Genomic DNA, 24443 nt, shown 5'->3' with positions numbered 1-24443 from the left:
GCCCCCCTAAGATCAAGTTTGGAGAACCACTTAGCACCCGCAATCTGATTAAAAAGGTCAGGAATGAGAGGAAGAGGGTATGGGTCACGGATGGTTATCTGGTTTAACTCACGGAAATCTAAGCAAGGACGCAGGCCCCCATCTTTCTTTTTAACAAAGAAAAACCCTGCAGCCATGGGTGAAGAAGAGGGTCTGATGTGTCCCTTAGCCAGACTCTCGGAGATATAATCTTTCATGGCTTGTCTCTCGGGACCCGAAAGATTATACAACCTGGACTTGGGTAATTTTGCCCCGGGAATCAGGTTAACCGGGCAATCATAAGGACGATGAGGTGATAGTTTCTGACAACCCTTTTCAGAAAAAACGTCCTCAAAGTCCGAAATAAATGTAGGTAGGGAAGCTATGGAGGCGATTAAGCAATTGTTATTTAAGCAATTCTCTCTGCAATGCTCACTCCACTCCAATATCTCCCTGGCCTGCCAATCCACCACTGGATTGTGGGCTATCAACCAGGGAAGACCCAATACCACCGGAGAGGGAAGGCCCTCCAGAACGTAACATGAAAGACACTCATTATGGTGGTCCCCTACCCGAAGGTGTAAATTACGAACAATGTGGGTGAGGTTTCTCTGAGACAGAGGAGCAGAATCTATAGCGAATACGGGAATAGGTCTCTGCAGCGTACAGAGAGACAAACCCATAGTGCGGGCAAAATGGGCATCAATCAAGTTTACCCCTGCTCCACTGTCTAGAAAAACAGAAATAGACTCCGTCTTAACACCAAAAACAATGACCGCTGGTAACACAAATTGAGATGTACGTATGGAGGAAACGTATACCCCCCGGCTGACATCCTCCGCACAGCCCGGGGTTAGTAGTTTTCCGACGGTCTTTTGTTTTTGAGAAAGGAGGGACAGACATTAATGAAATGACCCCTCCCCCCACAGAAAAAACAAGCCCCCCCCCCTACGGCGAACCTCGGGAGGACGGACCTGACGAGAAGTTCCGCCTAGCTGCATAGGCTCATCCAAGTCAGCACAGGCCGACTGTTGCTTGGGAGAGGCAACCAATTGCTCCGGAATTTTCGATCTCTCCCTAAGACGTCTATCTATTCTGATAGAGAGGGACATAACAGCATCAAGGGAAAGGGGGGTCTCATACAGCGCCAGTGCATCCTTAACCCTTTCAGATAACCCAGAGCAGAACTGACTCCTGAGAGCCGGGTCGTTCCACTGAGTATCCGTAGCCCACCTACGGAACTCTGAGCAATATTCCTCTGCTGACCGATCTCCCTGTAGGAGTCTCCGTAACTTCGACTCAGCCAGGGCGACTCGGTCAGGGTCATCATATATGAGACCCAAAGCCCCAAAAAATCCCTCCACTGACCGAAGAGCCTGAGAACCAGGGGGGTAACGAGAACGCCCAGGATTGCGGATCCCCCTGAAGCAGGGAAATGACAATCCCTACCCGCTGTTCTTCATGACCTGAGGAGTAAGGGCGCAACTTAAAATATAATTTGCAGGCCTCACGGAACGTCGCAAATTTGTCCCTTCCCCCAGAAAATCTGTCGGGAAGAGCAACCTTGGGTTCAGTGACAACCTGGTTACCCATAGCAACCGCTGGGGGTGCGGTCTGCTGCATTTGCTGCTGTTGTTGGAGAACAGACGCCTTCAATCCTGCCACCTCCAAAGACAGGCTTTGAATCTGTTCTGCCAAGGCATCAATAGGATCCATATTGGATTCTAAGTAGAGAGAGAGAAAAAAAAAAAAAAAAAAAAAAAAAATTATATAAATTTTTATTTTATTTTTTCTCAAAAAGTAAGGGCCAGTTATAATATCACGGTCGGCGTGGCTATCACATACGTGACACCGAGGGAGGGAACGAGGAAGGCCCTGCCCAAGTGAGAGGGAAGATGGTGACCCCTGACTCACCTGGCGGCTGGCACCTGGCTGCCCTGACGTCCCTAGACGGGTTCCTCACCCGTACGCCGATCACGTGCCTAAAGCCCTGGCTTTCCCTGAGCTGACCCCTAGGTAGTGAACAGGGCGATGGGAACACTAGTCCGCACCACTAACTCTAAGGGAAAACACCAAGGGGAGGACAGACAACACAGACTCAACATATATTCCCAGGTGGGCGACAACAGGAGACAACAATAAGCCCAACAGGGATCCGGAGGGTAGCACTCAGGAACGACAAGCAGGATTCACCACTCCAGTGGGTCAGTATAGATGTCCAGGCAGGAAGCTCTATAACTGGCAACTAGAGAAGTGTGAGGGGAGAATATAAGGAGGTAGGGAGTGGCAGACAAGAAACAGCTGAGGAGGAGAAGCTACGGATCCCTGAGAGAGACAAAAAGGATAGCAAGGCAAACACAGAAAACAATCACTAAAAAACAACGTGATCTTTAGATATAGAGCGTGCAGCCACCCGCTGCGACTTCCTGACCCCGGGTATAACGGAGTCAGACGTGGCTCTTGATACCCTCGTGACAGCATACTAACATTGTTTTGTGCAATTTGCATCTGAATCAGGGTCAGGTTATTGCCTAGCTTGGTCTAGTCCAGTGATGGGCAAACTGCGGCTCTCCAGCTGTTGTAAAACTACAAATCCCATCATGCCCTGCTGTAGACTGGGAATACTTTGTTTGCTTTGTTAGCTTAGTATCTTGTTCTAGTCTATTGTGTTGTGTCAGTGTATCATGGGACCTGTGGTCCTCTTGCCTTTCATTGCTGTCACCGTTAAAGTTTGTGGATTTTTTTTATTTCCCTGTGACTCTGTTATTCTCTGTTTGCTGAGTTGCTTTTTGATGTGTCTGGCAATATTGTATTTCAATTCAACGTATCTTTATTTCTGTTCATTTTCATTCATCAACTCGTAATCTGTATGCCATTACTCCCTCTCAACTACTCCATTGCAAGACTTCCATCTCCTTTATTTGTGGTCATAATTATTCGGTTCCTATCATTATTGGTGAGTTTATATCAGTACATTATTATCTGCCAGTCTCAATGTGTACTTTATATATATTTCTTGCAACCGTATGTGCTGTTTCGCTCTACTGTAGGTCCTGGAGGTATCTGAGTACCAAGAGAACTGTTGTACTTGGGAAGTCCAGTTCTGCAGTCCTATGAACAACTGGTAGGGTATTGTGGAATTTGTTCACTGCCCTGAGACAATTATTTTTAAATTGAGCTTGACTAGGCTATATATCTGATTGGTGGAGGTCATAGACCCTGTTGCACCTCCACTGGACCTACACAGCTCACATCAATGGGAGCAGCTCTGCAGTAGCCAGTTCCTTCCACTACACAATGGATGGAGCGTGTAGTTTCGGTGCTGGAGTTACTCCAAACTGACCGATCGGCAGGAGTTGTGGACCCCCACCAATCAGATATTGATTGATTATCCTGAGGATAAGCATCAATAGAAAAATCCTGGACAAACGTTTTAAAGTGAATGCCCACCTTTAACACCTCGTGATTTTTAGGTCCTATATTCTGTCCATTTTATTGATTCGGAGCTCCAAAAAAACGCTGCTTACATATAAACTTACATGACAACATTCTGCCACCACTAGAGGGAGCTTTGGAGCTTCTTGTATACTGAGTTATGTTTTGATTTTTCAACCTATGAACTGTACACAGTGAGCTTTATACCTTTATCTCTGTAATAGACCGAATAAAGTCAGAATAAAAAGAGGAAAATTTACCTCTGTTTCCAATTTTACCCAAGATGTAGCAGATATTCTGCGGAAATTCTGTCTAAATTTGTGGATGTATTGCAGTAGCGGCAACTTGGATGAGATTTTAATAAATCTCACCCACACACTGCAGAATAAGTTCCACTCAGAATTTCTCATGCGGATTTAAAATCAGCTGGATGTCAATTCTTCAGATGGAATGCGAGGCTTTGCAATGCATCGAATAATTCCCTGACAATCCACAACAATATGTACATGTAAAACGTGCTGATTGTGCTGCGGATCTGTGACGAAATCCATGTTAAAATACAGTATGTGCGGTGTGAATGGACCTTAATGGTAACTGAATTCACTTTTCTCTCTCTCTTCACATTTCCTCTGATGTATCTATCCTTCTGCATCCCCCTCTGTCATTGAATTGTCTATACGCTTCATTACAGTACCAGCATAAGCCGAGTCTGTTTAGATCACTCTAATGTCTTGTATACTACTTGTACTTGTCAAAGTTAATTTCCTCTGATCATAATTATAGGGGTTCTCCAATATATTTTTTAAATGTTTAAAATAATTATTTGTAAAATAAATAAAATATATAAAAAAACTAAAAAATTACCTTTAAAATGTTCCTAGGAGCAGATTGGCCATAGACCTTACAGGGAAATTTCCCGGTGGGCTGATGTCCTTTGGGGCCACCCGAGTCCATAATGAGCTCTCAACAGTAATTAACACTGAGAGAATCAGGTACTCATATACCCGGCCAGTACGCACATGCCCTCCTGAATTCAACTGCTGTGGCCCGCACCTCACCTCCTAAGCCCCCTGCTCCATAGACAACTGGAGGAGGAGGACAGAAGATGGCAGCCATTGATGGCCACCACAGAAGGTCAGCTCTTGGGGCAGTATATTGTGCTATACTGTGTTATTTGGTTCTGCTGGGACAGTATTTTGCACCATGGTATTGTTGACCCCGAATACTTATGTCTACAAAATGGGGCCACATTTCGTTTTTTTCCAGGTCCGCCCCTGAATGTTTCACTGGTCTCCAGCCACCGCTGTAGTCATGTGGCTCTGATTCTGCGGCCACATGCTGTTCATCGTTCCCATGGCTGCTGCTGCCAACGCTGCTCAGCGGTCATGGGAACAATGAAAGACACGTGACCGATGCAGGCCCATGGAGATCGGAGCAGCAGGACATGTAAAGTAAGTATAATTTAGAGTCAGGTTTTTTTTTTCTTCGTTTTCACAGACCCCGGCTCCCTGCCAAATTTTAAAATATCTTTGAGAACCCCTTTAAACTGTTTTTCTGCGCTTTCTATTGTCATTTGTTACCATCCAGCTGGACCATGAATGTAGACTGTTAACAATGCACTCATAACTTCTACCAGGAATAATAAAGGAGTCATCAGAATAGATGCTTCAGAATTATTACATGGGGAATGCAGGTCAGACATGTCAGGAGTGGTAACAGACAGGGGCGTAGCTATAGGGGGTGCAGAGGTAGCAGTCGCTTCTGGGCCCAGGAGCCTGAGAAGGCCCAAAGACCCTTGTGCCGCATTAGAAGACACCAGTATTATAGAAAGTGCATGGTAGGGCCCTATTATAGATTTTGCACTGGGTTCCAGAATAATCAGGTTACACCTCTGGCTGGAGGGGTGAGTGGGAAGGGGGGGGGGAGTGTTGGGTTGGATTACCCCAACCCCAATCGGTACCCAAATGTGCCAACACGTCAGCCGTCAGTTTATGGGCAGGGCTTGTGATTCATGCGTTCACCGCTTGTGTCATTAACATACGACCCTGCGGCGAGCATGCGTCTCCGCTCGGCCCAATACTGATGATGTAATGCAGCCGGAACATGTGCAGAGGTAACCTACAGACGCACAGAATGGCGCGATGGTATATGTGGGCCACATCGATCTTCCAGGTACTAACTAGTCTCCTCCTCCCTCCTATGATCACATTAATTAAAGTACAGTCGTGGCCAAAAGTTTTGAGAATTACATAAATATTGGAAATTGGAAAAGTTGCTGCTTAAGTTTTTATAATAGCAATTTGAAAATACTCCAGAATGTTATGAAGAGTGATCAGATGAATTGCATAGTCCTTCTTTGCCATGAAAATTAACTTAATCCCAAAAAAAACTTTCCACTGCATTTCATTGTTGTCATTAAAGGACCTGCTGAGATCATTCCAGTAATCGTCTTGTTAACTCAGGTGAGAATGTTGACGAGCACAAGGCTGGAGATCATTATGTCAGGCTGATTGGGTTAAAATAGCAGACTTGACATGTTAAAAGGAGGGTGATGCTTGAAATCATTGTTCTTCCATTGTTAACCATGGTGACCTGCAAAGAAACGCGTGCAGCCATTATTGCGTTGCATAAAAATGGCTTCACAGGCAAGGATATTGTGGCTACTAAGATTGCACCTCAATCAACAATTTATAGGATCATCAAGAACTTCCAGGAAAGAGGTTCAATTCTTGTTAAGAAGGCTTCAGGGCGTCCAAGAAAGTCCAGCAAGTGCCAGGATCGTCTCCTAAAGAGGATTCAGCTGCGGGATCGGAGTGCCACCAGTGCAGAGCTTGCTCAGGAATGGCAGCAGGCAGGTGTGAGCGCATCTGCACGCACAGTGAGGCGAAGACTTTTGGAAGATGGCCTGGTGTCAAGAAGGGCAGCAAAGAAGCCACTTCTCTCCAAAAAAAACATGAGGGAAAGATTGATCTTCTGCAGAAAGTATGGTGAATGGACTGCTGAGGACTGGGGCAAAGTCATATTCTCCGATGAAGCCTCTTTCCGATTGTTTGGGGCATCTGGAAAAAGGCTTGTCCAGAGAAGAAAAGGTGAGCGCTACCATCAGTCCTGTGTCATGCCAACAGTAAAGCATCCTGAGACCATTCATGTGTGGAGTTGCTTCTCATCCAAGGGAGTGGGCTCACTCACAATTTTGCCCAAAAACACAGCCATGAATAAAGAATGGCACCAAAACACCCTCCAACAGCAACTTCTTCCAACAATCCAACAACAGTTTGGTGAAGAACAATGCATTTTCCAGCACGATGGAGCACCGTGCCATAAGGCAAAAGTGATAACTAAGTGGCTCGGGGACCAAAACGTTGACATTTTGGGTCCATGGCCTGGAAACTCCCCAGATCTTAATCCCATTGAGAACTTGTGGTCAATCCTCAAGAGGCGGGTGGACAAACAAAAACCCACTAATTCTGACAAACTCCAAGAAGTGATTATGAAAGAATAGGTTGCTATCAGTCAGGAATTGGCCCAGAGGTTGATTGAGAGCATGCCCAGTCGAATTGCAGAGGTCCTGAAAAAGAAGGGCCAACACTGCAAATACTGACTCCTTGCATAAATGTCATGTAATTGTCGATAAAAGCCTTTGAAACGTATGAAGTGCGTGTAATTATATTTCACTACATCACAGAAACAACTGAAACAAAGATCTAAAAGCAGTTTAGCAGCAAACTTTGTGAAAACTAATATTTGTGCCATTCTCAAAACTTTTGGCCACGACTGTATATGCACTGATTATAGATGAATGCGATACAGTTGGATCCAATCATGTTTATTTGAGGATATTGTATGTTTTTTATTACATCATGTATTTGATTCACTATCTGCACTTGTCACTTTACCCTTTGCGGATGATTATTGACTTCCCTTATGTATTTTGATATATTTTGCACTTGAATTTTTGTAATTATCAATTATGTTTTTGTACTGATTACCTTGATTGATACACCTTTATATGCTTGCTGTTCATTTTGCACCAATGCTTGAGAAAGGCTCATGTATGAGCCGAAACGTCGCTCTTTGCCACTTCATGGGTGAATAAAACACATTGTCTTATTGAAGATCTTTCTGGAGTGCAGTCCGATTTTTATTCTATACAAGAGGGTAATCACCTGTTGCCATACTTGGACATTGCACCCGCCTATTTTCCTTTTTTTTCCTTTGGATGGTGCTGCCGGTGGTTTTTTCTATTGTACTTGATGTGATATTGGCATAGCACATCCGCAAGTTTTACTCTGCTGTTTTTTACCATTAAGATGTCGCACTTGGAAACACCCGGTGGTTGTGTCTTCACGCAGGAGGACGCTGAAGGTATAATACAGGGTTATAGAGGGAGATACCGCCTTTCTCACTACCCCATCATTAAAAGAACTCAAAAGGAAATATGAGAATTTATCCAGACGGACAATGTCTTTGAAATTACATATGACCACTCTTGGGCACTATTATAAGGAACAGAGGATTCCTAGAGGGATGCGCTCCCATTTGCGTCCCAATCTGTTTTCCAACAGTGATTCTTTCTGTAAGCGATTTGAGGCCTTGTCTAACAAATATTCCCTGGATTTTATTTTATTGAACATTGAATTTCTGCAACAAGAAGTCTCTGCATTAACAATTGATATGACACAGATTGATCAACTGTTACGCACACATATGACGGAAGAATTATACTCTCAGTTTATTGATATTTTAAACACACAGTTGCAACAGTTACAGACCGAAATAGAGGAAGGCAAGAGAATTAAATGGGCACGTGATACAGAGGACTATAAAAAGGGTGATATTTACACCTGGCAACCAAACAACTTCTCATACAACAATATGAGGGACAACAAGAAACCAAGGAAAAACGTGCAGACGTATAAAAGTGAGTCGAATGTTTTTTTAGGGAACAATTCAGATCCAAAGACACAAAAAGGAAGCGAATCAGGAGGGGCGGCCGCCGATATAGACGAAACCGGAAAAACCCGCAATATGAAAACACGGACTCAATTGAACAAAGTACCCATCACCAAGAAGAAGTAGCTGTTATCAATCTTTCCTCTAAAATACTGACTCCTGCTCAGTTAACTCTCTTGTCCAAAGGACTGTCCTTTTGCCCTAATTCACAGGTAAATTGGTTGGATGTGGAGTCAGATTTGTGTAATTTTTTCCGTTCTATGGTTTCAGGGAGTAATTAGGATAAGGTAGAGAGATCTAGTGAGTTCTCCTGTAAAATGTTTAATTTATCCAACAAAAGCAGTTTCAATCCTGTGGTAAATGAACCTGCCATTGAGGCGTACATCTCTGCCGTTAAGAATGGGATTGGTGAGCTGAGGTCTCTCCCTCGCTTGGAGGGCTTCAGATACCCCAATCTCACTACGGCTGAGGTGTATGAATGGACTGAGTTGCGGGATGATATTGATTTAACGGTAAAACCAGCCGATAAAGGTGGTGCAGTTGTAGTGATGGACACTACTAAATACATCAAAGAGATTTTAAGACCATTAAGTGAGGAGAAAGTATATGGTTTGTTACAACATGATCCCAAGTTCCACATTATTCTAATTATTGAACAATGTGTGTCAGATGCTTTGAGGGCGAGTATCATAGATGAGGGACTTAGGGAATATTTGGTTGTTCCCCACCTTATCACCCCGGTGATTTACGTGCTACCTAAGGTCCACAAAACGTTGGTGGACCCACCGGGACGCCCCATCGTGTCTGGCATTGCCATATAGCAATTTTCCTGGACAAGGTATTACGTGACTTCTCTACAGGAGGCCGGTCCTACATCAGAGACACGTCAGATTTTTTAAATAAGTTGAGTAAGGTTAATTTGGATGGGTTTGAATCAGTCACTTTGGTCTCATTCGATGTCACATCCCTTTATACTTCCATTGACCATCGTAAAGGGATTGAGGCTGTGAAAAGTATGTTGGATGTATCATCAATGACACCTGAAGCTTGTTCCTTTATTATTTCACTTCTCACGATAGTTTTGGAACACAATTACTTTCTTTTCCAGGATATGTATTATGTCCAGAAACTTGGCGTGGCGATGGGGTCCAATGTGGCCCCCACGTACGCCAATATTTTTATGCGTCGGTTTGCGGAGGATGTCGTCTATGGCTCCCACCATGCCCAGCATTTGTTGGGATGGTGGCGATACATAGACGACATCTTCCTCATTTGGTCTGGGACAGAACAACAGTTGTTCGATTTTCACCAATATCTCAATGGTATTAATGGTGATTTACAGTTCACCGTCACCTATTCAGATACCGCGGTACAATTTCTTGACACCAATGTAATATTCTCTAATGGGGTTCTCAGTACACAACTCTATACGAAACCAACTGACAAGAACATGATGTTGAGGTATGAGAGCTGCCATCCCCGCAGTATGGTGAAACACTTACCGTACTCACAATTCTTGAGGGCAAAGAGGATTGTAACAGACAGTAACACCTTGGACAGGACAATAGATGACATGGTTATTAAATTTAGACAGCGGGGTTACCCCAGTAAATTTCTCACTGAACAAAAACATAAAGCTTTGGCTGTGGACAGGGACTCTTTACTGCAAGGGACTGGAAACAGAAATGTACAAAAGAGAATTACATTTGTATCTACTTATTCTGAGTGTAGTGGTGCAATTAATAAAATCTTGAAGAGGCATTGGCCCATATTGAGTAGCTATTTGCAAACAGTTCCTGAACTCAGGGCATTACCTTTGTGTGCATATCGCAGATGTAAAAATATTAGAGATCAGTTAGTGAGAGCGGATGTAGGCCACAAAACAACTATCAGACAGACAACGTTGGCACCATCGGGCACTGGTTGTTTCCTGTGCCTGCATTGTGTCAATTGTGGTTATGTCTGTAGGTCTAGGACATTTGTGCACCCTAATACGGGTTACGCATATCCCATTAAGTTCCATTTAACATGCGATTCTAATTTTGTAGTATATATTTTATCTTGCCCTTGCCAGTTGCTCTATGTAGGCGAAACATCTACAGATTTAAAGACCAGGCTCAATAATCATCGCTATACGATCTGAGATGTTGGATTATAGACCAGATTCAAATGCCACGGATGGGTGGAGACCGTATATCTTTACTTAAAAAAAGAGAGTTATATTGGATCCAGACTTTAAATAGCCTGTATCCTAATGGATTGAATATTGATTACAGATATGGTGGGATAGTATGAGTGGGGTGGTTTGCCCTCGGTTACCCGGAATGTACGTGAAGCATTCTTCCTGCGGTGGACAGGTTCATTGGTTTAAAAAATAATGAAAAATGTAAAAATAAGAAAAGAAAATTATAGATTTTTTGTAACATAGGGGTAATAAGGCATATAGATTATATGTATTATTGATATTTCTCTTATTATTTTAGACACTTTCGCACATTTGGGAGAAGTTTTTTTGGACGAGTAATGAGCCTGGACGTTGGATGAAGAGCCACCAATGAAGTATAATGCTGCTATAACATCTTAGTGGTTTTTATTTCTGAGGTTCCTTCAGTGTGTCCCGCCTGCATTACAGGGAGGTGGTTCCCTCCCTTTTTTTTATGAGATAATGCTTTGTTCAGTTCAAGTATCTATATTGCCAGTAAGTTATTGCTTTGGAGCTTTATATACCCTGTCACATTTAATAGAGGAGAACCCTCTTAGTCACGAGTTGGAGCAGGATGGGGACCCGAAATGTGGCCAGCATTGACGTGTTGGCATATTTAGGTACCGATTGGGGTTGGGGTAATCCATCTTGGAAGAGGTGGTTACTCGCCTAACCTGCTTGGCAGTGGAATTTATCAACAGTGACTGATCCTATAGGAATAGTGACGGTGTTTAGCTACAATGATTAATTATAAAAAGAGATCTGGCGGAGTTCCCTCTTTGAACATGGCGGCAGTTGCACAGGTGATGTTGTTGCGCATGCGCCGCCTTTTTCAGCCGTCAGTTTATGGGCAGGGCTTGTGATTCACGCGTTCACCGCTTGGGTCATTAACATGCGACCTGGCGGCGAGCGTGCGTCTCCGCTCGGCCCGATACTGATGACGTAATGCAGCCGGAACATGCGAAGAGGTAACCTACAGACCTGCAGAATGGCGCGATGGTATATGTGGGCCACATCGATCTTCCAGGTACTAACTAGTCTCCTCCTCCCTCCTATGATCACATTAATTAAAGTATATGCACTGATTATACAGTAGATGAATGCGATACAGTTGGATCCAATCGTGTTTATTTGAGGATATTGTATGTTTTTTATTACATCATGTATTTGATTCACTATCTGCACTTGTCACTTTACCCTTTGCGGATGAATTTTGACTTCCCTTATGTATTTTGATATATTTTGCACTTGAATTTTTGTAATTATCAATGATGTTTTTGTACTGATTACCTTGATTGATACACCTTTATATGCTTGCTGTTCATTTTGTACCAATGCTTGAGAAAGGCTCATGTATGAGCCGAAACGTCGCTCTTTGCCACTTCATGGGTGAATAAAACACATTGTCTTATTGAAGATCTTTCTGGAGTGCAGTCCGATTTTTATTCTATATATATATATGGACCTGAAAGATTTTCTCTGAACATCTGGAGTGCTGCCATCGTTTCCTTGAGCCTTATTAATGCACAAATATTTCCCGATAGTCAGATTAACACGTACATATTTCATATTTGCCTTGATTAGTTATTAGATACAGTAGAGATCTGTCACCAGCAGTGCGTTAACTGTTTCTAAGTAGGGATGTGAACCTCCTGGCACTCTGGAGAATGTTGCTTGGAGTCGGGTTCTCACCCCATATAATAATAAAGAGAATACTCCAGCACTGTGCGTCATGGCTTGTTTATTTGGAATGCGGCGTCGTAACAACGTTCTTGTTACGTTGTTACGACGCCACATTCCAAATAAACAAGCCTTGACGCACAGTGCTGGAGTATTCTCTTTATTATGTTTCTAAGTAGGAGCAGCATATGTGTTTTTCTACATGGAGTAAAAGCAAATGGAGAAGTAAATGTTACATTTGCTGACAAATAGGCAGTTTTTTTCACCGCTTTAGGGGTAAATGCACACGTTCAGGATTTATGTACGGACAATCTGCACTGAAATCTGCAGGTGTTCGCAGGGAAATCCGTGCGGTCAATTGGTGCGGATTTTCCTGTCCCCCATTGAAGTGAATGGAGAAAATCCGGACAGGAAAAATAAAATAAATTGACATGCTGCGGATTTTAAAATCTGCTCCATAGGTCAAAATCCGCACAGAAAAAATCCACATCGTGTGCATGAGAATTTCAAATTCTCATAGAATACAATGTACATCACCTACAGTGCGGATTTTCCGCATACAAATCCTCGCAGAAAATCCGCACGCGATCCTGATCGTGCGCATTTACCCTTAGGGTACATGCACACGTTCAGGATTCATGTGCGGAGCATCCGCACTGAAATCCGCAGGTGTTCGCAGGTGCAGATTTGCATGCGGATTTGGTGCGGATTTTCCGCATGCAGATTTTACTAAGTGAATGAAGAAAATCCGGTCAGGAAAAATAAAATAAATTGACATGCTGCGGATTTTAAAATCCGCACCGCAGGTCAAAATCCGCGCGGAAAAAAAATCTGCATTGTGTGCATTGAGAATTTCAAATTCTCATAGAATAAAATGTACATGACCTAAAGTGCGGATTTTCCGCACGCAAATCCGCGCGGAAAATCCGCACGCAATCCTGATCGTGTGCATTTAGCGTAAAGGGTACATCCACAACGGACATAAAATACAGCGGCAAAAACAGTTACATGTGGTTATTGCCAAGGAAATGGCTGTGGTTTTCACACTCTGCATTGCAAAGGGTGAACTTCACGGTGGAGATCCACGTAGATTTCATATCCGCACCGCAGGTTAATTCTGCTGATTTTTTTATGCAGCGCGTGGATGAGGTTTCCTAACCTTTCAAAAAGCTTTGCATTAATCAATAGTATAGTGTGTGTACATGACAAATAACGCTATCTCTGCCCATTATATGACTTTTTTTTTACCAGTTTTCCGCTCTGCATGCTGAACGTCTAGTTTGCAGTTCTCCTACACCTGCAGTCCATAATACAGACCTCTAGGGACTGTGTACAGTTTATAGGCTTATGAATTGGCCTCTTTTTGTTTGAAGGATTCTACACCTACCTGATCACTTGGTGTCTTTCTGCTGTGATCCCCAACAATCAGCTGTAATCGGTGGAAGAACATATCAGCAAGTTTTCTAATATTCGGCATTGCAAAGCACCACAGGGAAAAATCACAGAATTCTCATTGAACTCCAGGGGCTTTTCTTGTGAGGCATGGATGAACTAGGTCCTCTAGAATCCAGAAATGCTTGGTAGCCGTTCTCACCACTGACTCATAGATGAGGGTATGGAATGGAAGACCCTACCCCCCGTCCTTCCACCACCACCAGTACCAGAAATTTTTATGACCTATCCTCAGGATACATTATCAATATTAGATCAGTGGGGAACAAATGGCACCCCCACGATCAGCTGTTCCACTGACAAGCCAATGGCATCACATTCATTTGTCACAGGGCCTATGTGCAGCTCAGTCTCATTCAAGTGAATGGACATGGGCCACAAAACAAAGCACAACAACCACTATACAATGTATGTCACTGTGTTTGGAGGAGACTGCAACAGTTGTCCAAGCTGATCATTTACTGTTCTTATGATCAGCTTTGTCATGTGTCCCTTCCCCCGTCTGACCAGTAGTCCAAAGCTTGCTCTCCTATATAGACAAAAGGTCAGTCTCTCCTGTGTGGCTGACTTCCCTCCTGTCTTGTCTAAGATTCCTTCCCTCCCCACTTATGGCCTCTTTCACACGGGCGTCATGGTTTTGGGCCGGATAAGATGCGGGTGCGTTGCGGAAAAATGCACAATTTTTCCGCTTGAGTGCAAAACATTGTAATGCGTTTTGCACGCACGTGAGAAAAATCGGCATGTTTGGTACCCAGACCCGAACCCGGACTTCTTCACAGAAGTTCGGGTTTGGGTTAGGTGTTGTGTAGATTTTATTATTCTGCGCTCATCACATGGTCCATCACATGATCTTTTACCATGGTGATGGATCATGTGACGGACCATGTGGTGAGCGCAATGACGTCACCACAGGTCCTTCTCCTGTGCACAGCAAAGATGAAGACGGAAGAGAAGCCGGCTGCGCGAACAAGTGGATTAAGGTGAGTTAAATATTTTTATTTTTTTTTAACCCCTCCAGCCCCATTGTACTATGCATTCTGTATTAAGAATGCTATTATTTTCTCATATAACCATGTTATAAAGGAAAATAATAAAGATCGGGTCCCCATCCCGATCATCTCCTAGCAACCGTGCGTGAAAATCGCACCGTATCCGCACTTGTTTGCGGATGCTTGCGATTTTCACGCAGCCCCATTCACTTCTATGGGGCCTGCGTTGCGTGAAAAACGCACAAAGTAGAGCATGCTGCGATTTTCACGCATCGCACAAGTGATGCGTGAAAATCACCGCTCATGTGCACAGCCCCATAGAAATGAATGGGTCTGGATTCAGTGCGGGGGCAATGCGTTCACCTCACGCATTGCACCCGCGCGGAAATCTTGCCCGTGTGAAAGAGGCCTTAGAATTCCATATTTCTGGGAGATGACTCGCATGTTGTTTGCTTTGTGTCTTTTTGTGTTTTGCTATGTCTTTTGCTGCATGTCTTTTGCTATATGTCACCTGCTGTATGTCTTGTGCATTTGTCTTTTGCTAAATGTCTTTTGCCATACATCTTTTGCTGAATGTCTTTGCTTTTGTCTTTTGCTATGTCTTTTGTTGTGTCTTTGCTTTTTTGTTTCGCTGTATGTCTGCTTTTATCTTTTGCAAAAATTTTTGCTATATATCTTTTGCTGTATGTCTTTTGCATTTGTCTTTTGCCATATGTATCTTGCTGTGTTTTTTGCTATATGTTTTTTTTTTTATGTTTTTGTATTCACCCGTTCTTTACTTTCCCTACCCAGTCTCTCTGTTGCGCTTTGATCCTTAAATGTCCCTCTTTTTGACCTGGGGAATTAGTGCATAAATGTGCATTAATACATTTACTCCTTACTAAACTATCTGTAGGGTTTCTACCTGTATATTAGGCCATAACTTCATTATTTGGTGCAACTTAGACCTTAAGGCCTCTTTCAGACGGGCGTTGTGGGAAAATGTGCGGGTGCGTCACGGGAACACCCGCAATTTTTCCGCGCGAGTGCAAAACATTGTAATGCGTTTTGCACTACATAGTTATAAGGGAAAATAATAGCATTCTGAATACATAATGCATAGTAAAATAGCGCTGGAGGGGTTAAAAAAAAAATTATAATAATTGAACTCACCTTAGGGCTCTTTCACACCTGCGTTATTGTCTTCCGGCATAGAGTTCCGTCGTCGGGGCTCTATGCCGGAAGAATCCTGATCAGGATTATCCTAATGCATTCTGAATGGAGAGTAATCCGTTCAGGATGCATCAGGATGTCTTCAGTTCCGGTACGGAACGTTTGTTGGCCGGAGAAAATACCGCAGCATGCTGCGCTTTTTGCTCCGGCCAAAAATCCGGAACACTTGCCGCAAGGCCGGATCCGGAATTAATGCCCATTGGAAGGCATTGATCCGGATCCGGCCTTAAGCTAAACGTCGTTTCGGCGCATTGCCGGAGCCGACATTTAGCTTTTTCAGAGTGGTTACCATGGCTGCCGGGACGCTAAAGTCCTGACAGCCATGGTAAGTGTAGCGGGGAGCGGGGGAGCAGTGTACTTACCGTCCGTGCGGCTCCCCGGGCGCTCCAGAGTGACGTCAGGGCGCCCCAAGCGCATGGATCACGTGATCGCATGGATCACGTCATCCATGCGCATGGGGCGCTCTGACGTCATTCTGGAGCGCCCCGGGAGCCGCACGGACTGTAAGTATACCGCTCCCCCGCTCCCCGCTCCTACTATGGCAACCAGGACTTTAATAGCGTCCTGGGTGCCATAGTAACACTGAAAGCATTTGGAAGACGGTTCCGTCTTCAAATGCTTTCAGTACACTTGCGTTTTTCCGGATCCGGAGTGTAATTCCGGCAAGTGGAGTACACGCCGGATCCGGACAACGCAAGTGTGAAAGAGGCCTTAGTCCACTTGATCGCGATGCCCGGCATCTCCTTCTGTCTCCTTTACTGAACAGGACCTGTGGTGAGCATTCATTACAGGTCAAGGACCTGTGGTGACGTCACTCCGGTCATCACATGATCCATCACCATGGTAAAAGATCATGTGATGGATCATGTGATGACCGGAGTGACGTCACCACAGGTCCTTGACCTGTAATGAATGCTCACCACAGGTCCTGTTCAGTAAAGGAGACAGAAGGAGATGTGGACTAAGGTGAGTTAAATTTTTTATTTTATTTTTTTAACCCCTCCAGCGCTATTTTACTATGCATTCTGTATTCAGAATGCTATTATTTTCCCTTATAACCATGTTATAAGGGAAAATAATAATGATCTGGTCTCCATCCCGATCGTCTCCTAGCAACCATGCGTCAAAATCGCACCGCATCCGCACTTGCTTGCGGATGCTTGCAATTTTCACGCAACCCCATTCACTTCTATGGGGCCTGCGTGGCGTGAAAAACGCAGAATATAGAGCATGCTGCGATTTTCACACAACGCACAAGTGATGCGTGAAAATCACCGCTCATGTGAACAGCCCCATAGAAATGAATGGGTCAGTATTCAGTGCGGGTGCAATGCGTTCACCTCCCGCATCGCATCCGCGCGGAATACTCGCCCGTGTGAAAGGGGCCTAAAGGGAACCTATCATCAACTTTATGAAGACCTCACTGAGGGCAGCATAAAATAGTGACAGACATGCCGATCTCAGCGCTGTGTCACTCATGAGCTAAAAGTAAGTGGTTGCTGAGAACCAGCATCATAATCATTGCAGCCCAGGCCTTGAAAAGAGTCAAATCTTCTTGAGAAGAGTCCTGGTTATCCATAATCTCCTGCTCTCTCGCCCATCTGCTGATGATTGGTAGTTCTCTCCTAGAGAGAAAGGGAGAAAACTAGGTAGGAGACTGTCAGTCATCAGCAGGGCCGGTACAAGGCAGGGGCCGAAGGAGCGGGTGCCCTGGGCGCTACCATTTGCGGACAGGAGGGGGGCACAGGTGAAGTGCCAGCAGTGTACAGCTTCACTGTACCACATTAGCCAAGCGCCACTTGCTGTGCTTGCTGTGCTGAGTGCGCTCCTGCACCCGCCTACACCGTCCACACCAGCCATGTCAGCGCTGCTCCTTCTCTCCCCCTATGAATTTTGTGCCGACTGCGCTCCTGGCTCGGGCTCCCTTTCCTCCTCTGCGTTTCCTCGCCCCCCCCCCCATGGAGGATTCATTTGGTTGATACCACCGGCGTGCGCCGTGTGACGTCACGCGGCTCACGCCGGAGGCGAGGTGTGAGGTGAGAGAGGGAGGACTCGCGCAGCCTACAGGGAGCTGTGTCGGCGCGTGAAGAACAAGCCACGAGGAGCCTGCCTTCACTAGCTGCTACTCACACACAGACTGTAAAAAGTAAGAAAATAATGTAATACAAATAACAAACTAATTTTTTTCTTAAAAACGGGGGGGGGGGGGGGGGGGGGGGGGCGCAGTTTGCCATCTTCGCCCTGGGCACCAAATGGCCTTGTCCCAGCCCTGGTCATCAGCAGGTGGGCAGGACTTCATGGATAACCAGGACTCTTCTCAGGTGGCCGGGACTCTTTTCTAGGCCCAGTCTGCAATGATTGTGATGTTGGTTCTCGGCAACCACTTAGGCTACTTTCACACTCGTGTTCTGGCTTTCCGTTTCTGAGATCCGTTCAGGGCTCTCACAAGCGCTCCAAAACGGATCAGTTTTGCCCTAATGCATTCTGAAGGAAAAGGATCCGCTCAGAACGCATCAGTTTGCCTCTGTTCCACTCTGTAGGCGGACACCAAAACGCCGCCTGACGAAGCGGAGCCAAACGGATCCGTCCTGGCACACAATGTAAGTCAATGGGGATGGATCCGTTTTCACTGACACAATATGGCACAATAGAAAACGGATCTGTCCCCCATTGACTTTCAATGGTGCGCAAGATGGAATCCGTCATGGCTATAGAAGACATAATACAACCGGATCGGATCATGACAGATGCATGCGGTTGTATTATTGTAACGGAAGCGTTTTTGCAGATCCATGACTGATCCGCAAAAAAACGCTAATGTGAAAGTAGCCTTACTTTTAACTTATAAATGACCAACCACTGAAATCAGCTCACCTGTCTCTACTTTATGCTGCCGTTAGTATGGACAGCATAAAGTTGATGACGGGTTCCCTTTAAAATATCTATAATCCAATGATTTATGTGCTAATATTTAAATGGTTATTGAAGTGCAAGCAAAAATTGTCCCATGGGCTCCACATGCTGTAAAAAATAAAATAAAGGAACTTGCACTCACCTTACCGATCCACAGCTGCTGCAGTTGTGACGGCGTCAGTACTTATGCTTTGGGCGGAGTTAGAGGCGTGGCCTAGTATGAAAAAAATTATGGCGCACATATTGTCCCTCTTTGCGATTTTCTAAAGTTGGGATGTATGTTAATGCCCAGAAACATGTACAGTACGTGATCAATATGTCAATCACTTTGTTTCTGAGCTTATGGTTAGATTCAGGAAATATTACTGGTTCTTGTGCTCCTATCAGACATCTTGTGCCTGCATACCCGGCCTTTATAGGTAATAGAGGAACCTTATAGCAGCGGTGTTGTTTTTTTAGTATTGTATTTGTACACTGGGGGTATGTTCATGTTTTCCTCCACATTACTAGGGACTATAAGCTGACAATGTGGCTACAGAAAGTTTTCCTTCGAGTACAGTAGAAGTTTCTTCGGTCATTCTCTCATCTGAAAGGAGCGGGCTCATGGATGAAAACAATTCTTAGGAGATGCTGAACTTGTCAGAGGACCAAAGGTGATTGACAGCAGTGATCTCCTGAAGACGTTAACCAGTGCTTAAAGGCGTTGTTCAGGTTAGAAATCCCCTACACATCCTATTAGGTAATAATGAGTTAATAGTGGGGGTTCCTCTTTAACGGATTCTTATCTCTTGGCCAGAGTGGAGAGCGGTTAGAAAGAGTGTCTCTCACTTTGGAAGACCTGTCCTGTACTGCCTGATGCAGACAACCCATTGATATGGACGTAAAAACTGTGTAATACCTCATTTACCCTGTGGTGGCGCTGCAAGGAAATGAAACACTTTTTGCCAGGTTTCCCTATAGATTACAGCTGATCGCAGCAGGTGGACATTTTGGGATCTGCGTATTCTCAGGGGACACTTCTAACAAGTAGGGATTGTCCAAAGAAAAAAACCTTTTTAATGGTTGCTTTTCCAAACGTAAAGATATGTCAGTAGATAGACTTTATATACTAAAGGTGCCCATGCACATTAGGCAATCGTTGGCCAAACTCACAGTTTTCAAATGACTGGCTGCCAGTGTAAGGCCCCATTCACACCACTGTATTTTTTCCCAAACATCCAATTCTCACACTGTGCACGTGCGGATTGTAAAGCGAGGGTAAGGAGATTTTACAATCCGCGCGTGCGCAGTGTGAGGGTAAGGAGATTTAACAAGACAAAAGACCGTCAGATCTCCTTACCCCTGAGAGCGCACGCGCGGTGTCCATGCGTGCATGAGTCAACACTCACTGTAATTTTACCTTACCCATGCCCTGGTACTGCGCTTGCGCGGAGGCGCCGTGCCGTGGTACTGCGCTTGCACGGAGGCGCACACCACCGACACACCCCTAGAAGTTACGTGGGGTAAGGGAATCTGACGAGGTAAGGTTTTCTGACAGAACACCGGTGTTCTGCCACTTTTCTATACCCGGACAAAAGTCTATACCCGGAAGTGATGTAGCTGCACTGGAAGTCACGTGGACGCGTTGGAATCAGCTGGAGGAGGGGGTGTGCGCGCTGCGCAAGCGCATTCGGCTAAAGTATAGTAATCTGGCAGAACGCCGCGAGCCCGTAATCTACATTCATTTGTACCCTCGCGGGCTCGCTTTGCTCGCCACGCATCGGGCTCGGCCTCGCTGCGCTCGGCATTTGCTAAGACTAACTCTATGCCGCCATTGATGGTAAAGAAAGAGATGGATGGTAAAGAAAGAGATGGATAGTAAAGAAATGGAGGGCTGGGAAAATGCAGGGGCGTTCTGCCAGATTAACATACTTTAGCCGAATGCGCTTGCGCAGCGCGCACACCCCCTCCTCCAGCTGATTCCAACGCGTCCACGTGACTTCCGGTTCAGCTACATCACTTCCGGGTATAGACTTTTGTCCGGGTATAGAAAAGTGGCAGAACACCGGCATCAGAAGCAACACGGGTGCTGGTAAGTACAATCTGTGTGAGAGGCCCGGGCATTTTGGGGGGCATAATAGGTGTTGGATAACCGCTTTAAGGACGTTAACTAGGATGTGATGTTATACACATATAAAATGATCTAGCATCTGTAACTGAGAAGTGATTATGTCACCTCTCCCCACTTGTCACAGTACTGTAAAGACATACTAAACACACCGCTATAAAGGCAGGGGTGTGGACATAAGCTGCGCAGGGATAGTGGTCACACCTGTCCCCTGCGCCGAGACCTCTCTGCCATACAGAAAGGCTGCAGTATTGTTAAAGGCAATTAATCAAAGTTTGAGACAGCACACCAATAGGAATTTTCAATGCAATTAGTGTTTTTATTCAGCCGGACTTTACATCATTTTGAAAAAGGCAAAGTTTCGGGCTTTACATATTGCGCCCTTCATCAGGCTGATACATGTAAGTGAAAATAAAGATAAAGAACATCCATTAGATATACAATATATAATATAGCGGCACTGGTGAGCATACCTCTGATCTGCATGAACAAAAGCATTCAAAGAGGCCACGCTTTAGCATGTAGACTAACATGTGTAATATTAAAAACCAGAGACAAGCTCACATAGGGCACTACAATTATCGGCAAAACAAGATGGAGTGAATTAGCATTCAATAGTAGCGGAGATTTACCATTGTAATATATAGCAGAAATAGCAGTCAGTACCAAAAATAATTAAGTACATAAAGTAAATAAAGTAAGCAGAGAGAGCAAGCCCTCTTACCAGTATCTCATGAGGCTTGAATATGGTGCCGGCATATCCGCCCTGATGGCGGTCAGTGAGAGCTGCGCTATTGGTTACTGCCAGTTAATGGGCGGAAAATACTGGGTGGTATTTAGTCTTGCCATTGGTCCATAGCGCAGTCACTCACCGCACTAATGGAGAGTTTTGTAGCGCCTATGTAGGGGCGGGAAGGCGGCGCTAGCTACAGGCAAAACCGGATGTGGTCACCAGTAATCGCTGGCGCATGCGCAGATGGCCGTATACATCAGAGTGGCCATATTGGAAAAAGGCAGATGGTGATCACTAACAGAGTTAGGTGCATGCGCGGATGCGCGCATACATCAGAGTGGCCATATGCCACTACTGGTAAGAGGGTCTGCTTGCTGCATTATTTTAACACAAAAACTGGAACCAATACCACGATCTGCAACATATGGTAGCCAAACCAGTTCATGTACCATAAGTAGTCTCCTATTTCATTATGGGTAATAGACTTGCTATATACAGTATATTGGCATCGAACATCGGTACAAGTGACACATATTAAAAGCCAAGTGTGAAACGCGGTGTAACATAAACACGAGTGTGTTACTTTTACTTTTGCTAGAAAGGTTGATCGTAATGTGTGCTTAGCGAGTGTCCCCACTTCGCTATTAGACAACATATGACCTATAAAAGAGAGAAACAAAAAACAATAATCCCAGCAATATTCTTTATTTAAGCCAGACGGATAAAGGGTATTCAATCGTCTGATCCATCGCATCTCTCTCTCCTGGAGCACGGCCTCACGGTTGCCACCCCAGCATAGGGGCGGAACCCAGTCAATAATCTGGTACCGGAGTTGGCTAATTGCATGTTTATGGGAGATAAAATGTTCTGCTAAGGGGGCATCGATTTTTGGTGTACGTATGTTGGACTTATGTTGTCTGATGCGGTCTTTCACCTTTTGCGTAGTTTCACCTACGTAACCCAGGCCGCATGGACATTTTATAAGATATACAACAAAAGTGGTTAAACAGGAGAAGTGGCCTTGTATAAGAAATTTTTTGCCTGTTAGGGGATGAGTGAAAGACGGGCCCTTCGTAACATTTCCACATTGGGCGCATGTGAGACAGGGGTACATCCCTTTAATTGGAGTTCCCGTGATGGTTGCTTGGACACTATGGGCCCTATTGGAGCCAATGTCAGACTTAACCAAAAAATCTCGTATGTTCCTTCCTCTTCTACATGACATTAAGGGTCTCTGTAAAAAGATGTTAGGAAAATTTCTGGCTAATATATGCCAGTGTTTAGTAATGATGTCCTTAATGTCCTGGCTTAGGTGAGAAAATGTTGTGACGCATGGTATGCGTTTGTTATCGTACTTGTTATTAGGTATTGTTGGAGTTAACAAGTTAATGCGTGAAAGTCCTTGGACCTGCTGTTCGTGTTTAAAAAGTACATTTTTGGGGAACCCTCTTCTGAGAAATTTGTTTGACATTTCTTTCAGTCTAATATTTGTCAGAGATTCATAAGAAACAATTCTTTTTACCCTCATTAATTGTGACTGGGGTAATGACCTAACTAGGCCTGGAGGGTGGTGACTATTAAATTTAAGAAGACTATTTTTGTCTGTGGGTTTTTGATATACAGTACAGACCAAGTTTGGACACACCTTCTCATTCAAAGAGTTTTCTTTATTTTCATGACTATGAAGGCATCAAAACTATGAATTAACACATGTGGAATTATATACATAACAAACAAGTGTGTAACAACTGAAAATATGTCATATTCTAGGTTCTTCAAAGTAGCCCCTTTTGCTTTGATTACTGCTTTGAACACTCTTGGCATTCTCTTCATGAGCTTCAAGAGGTAGTCACCTGAAATGGTCTTCCAACAGTCTTGAAGGAGTTCCCAGAGATGCTTAGCACTTGTTGGCCCTTTTGCCTTCACTCTGCGGTCCAGCTCACCCCAAACCATCTCGAATGGGTTCAGGTCCGGTGACTGTGGAGGCCAGGTCATCTGGCGCAGCACCCCATCACTCTCCTTCATGGTCAAATAGCCCTTACTTTCAAAGTTTTCCCAATTTTTTGGCTGACTGACTGACCTTCATTTCTTAAAGTAATGATGGCCACTCGTTTTTCTTTACTTAGCTGCTTTTTTCTTGCCATAATACAAATTCTAACAGTCTATTCAGTAAGACTATCAGCTGTGTATCCACCTGACTTCTCCTCAACGCAACTGAAGGTCCCAACCCCATTTATAAGGCAAGAAATCCCACTTATCAAACCTGACAGGGCACACCTGTGAAGTGAAAACCATTTCAGGGGACTACCTCTTGAAGCTTATCAAGAGAATGCCGAGTGTGCAAAGCAGTAATCACAGTAAAAGGTGGCTACTTTGAAGAACCTAGAATATGACATATTTTCAGTTGTTTCACACTTGTTTGTTATGTATATAATTCCACATGTGTTAATTTATAGTTTTGATGTCTTCAGTGTGAATCTACAATTTTCATAGTCATGAAAATAAAGAAAACTCTTTGAATGAGAAGGTGTGTCCAAACTTTTGGTCTGTACTGTAGGTCTCTGGACAATGTGTCATCACTCACCTTGAGAAGGACGTCAAGGAAGGAAATTTCTGAATGGCTGTAGCTCAAGGAGAGGGAGATGGAGGCTATGCTGGACGTGATAGTTTCATGAAATAATATAAGCTCATTTTCTGGACCCTGCCAATTAGGTATTGTTGGAGTTAACAAGTTAATGCGTGAAAGTC

The sequence above is a fragment of the Bufo bufo genome, chromosome 1 (genome assembly GCF_905171765.1).
Source record: "Bufo bufo chromosome 1, aBufBuf1.1, whole genome shotgun sequence".
Taxonomy (NCBI): domain Eukaryota; kingdom Metazoa; phylum Chordata; class Amphibia; order Anura; family Bufonidae; genus Bufo; species Bufo bufo.
This window is presented reverse-complemented; position numbering follows the sequence as displayed.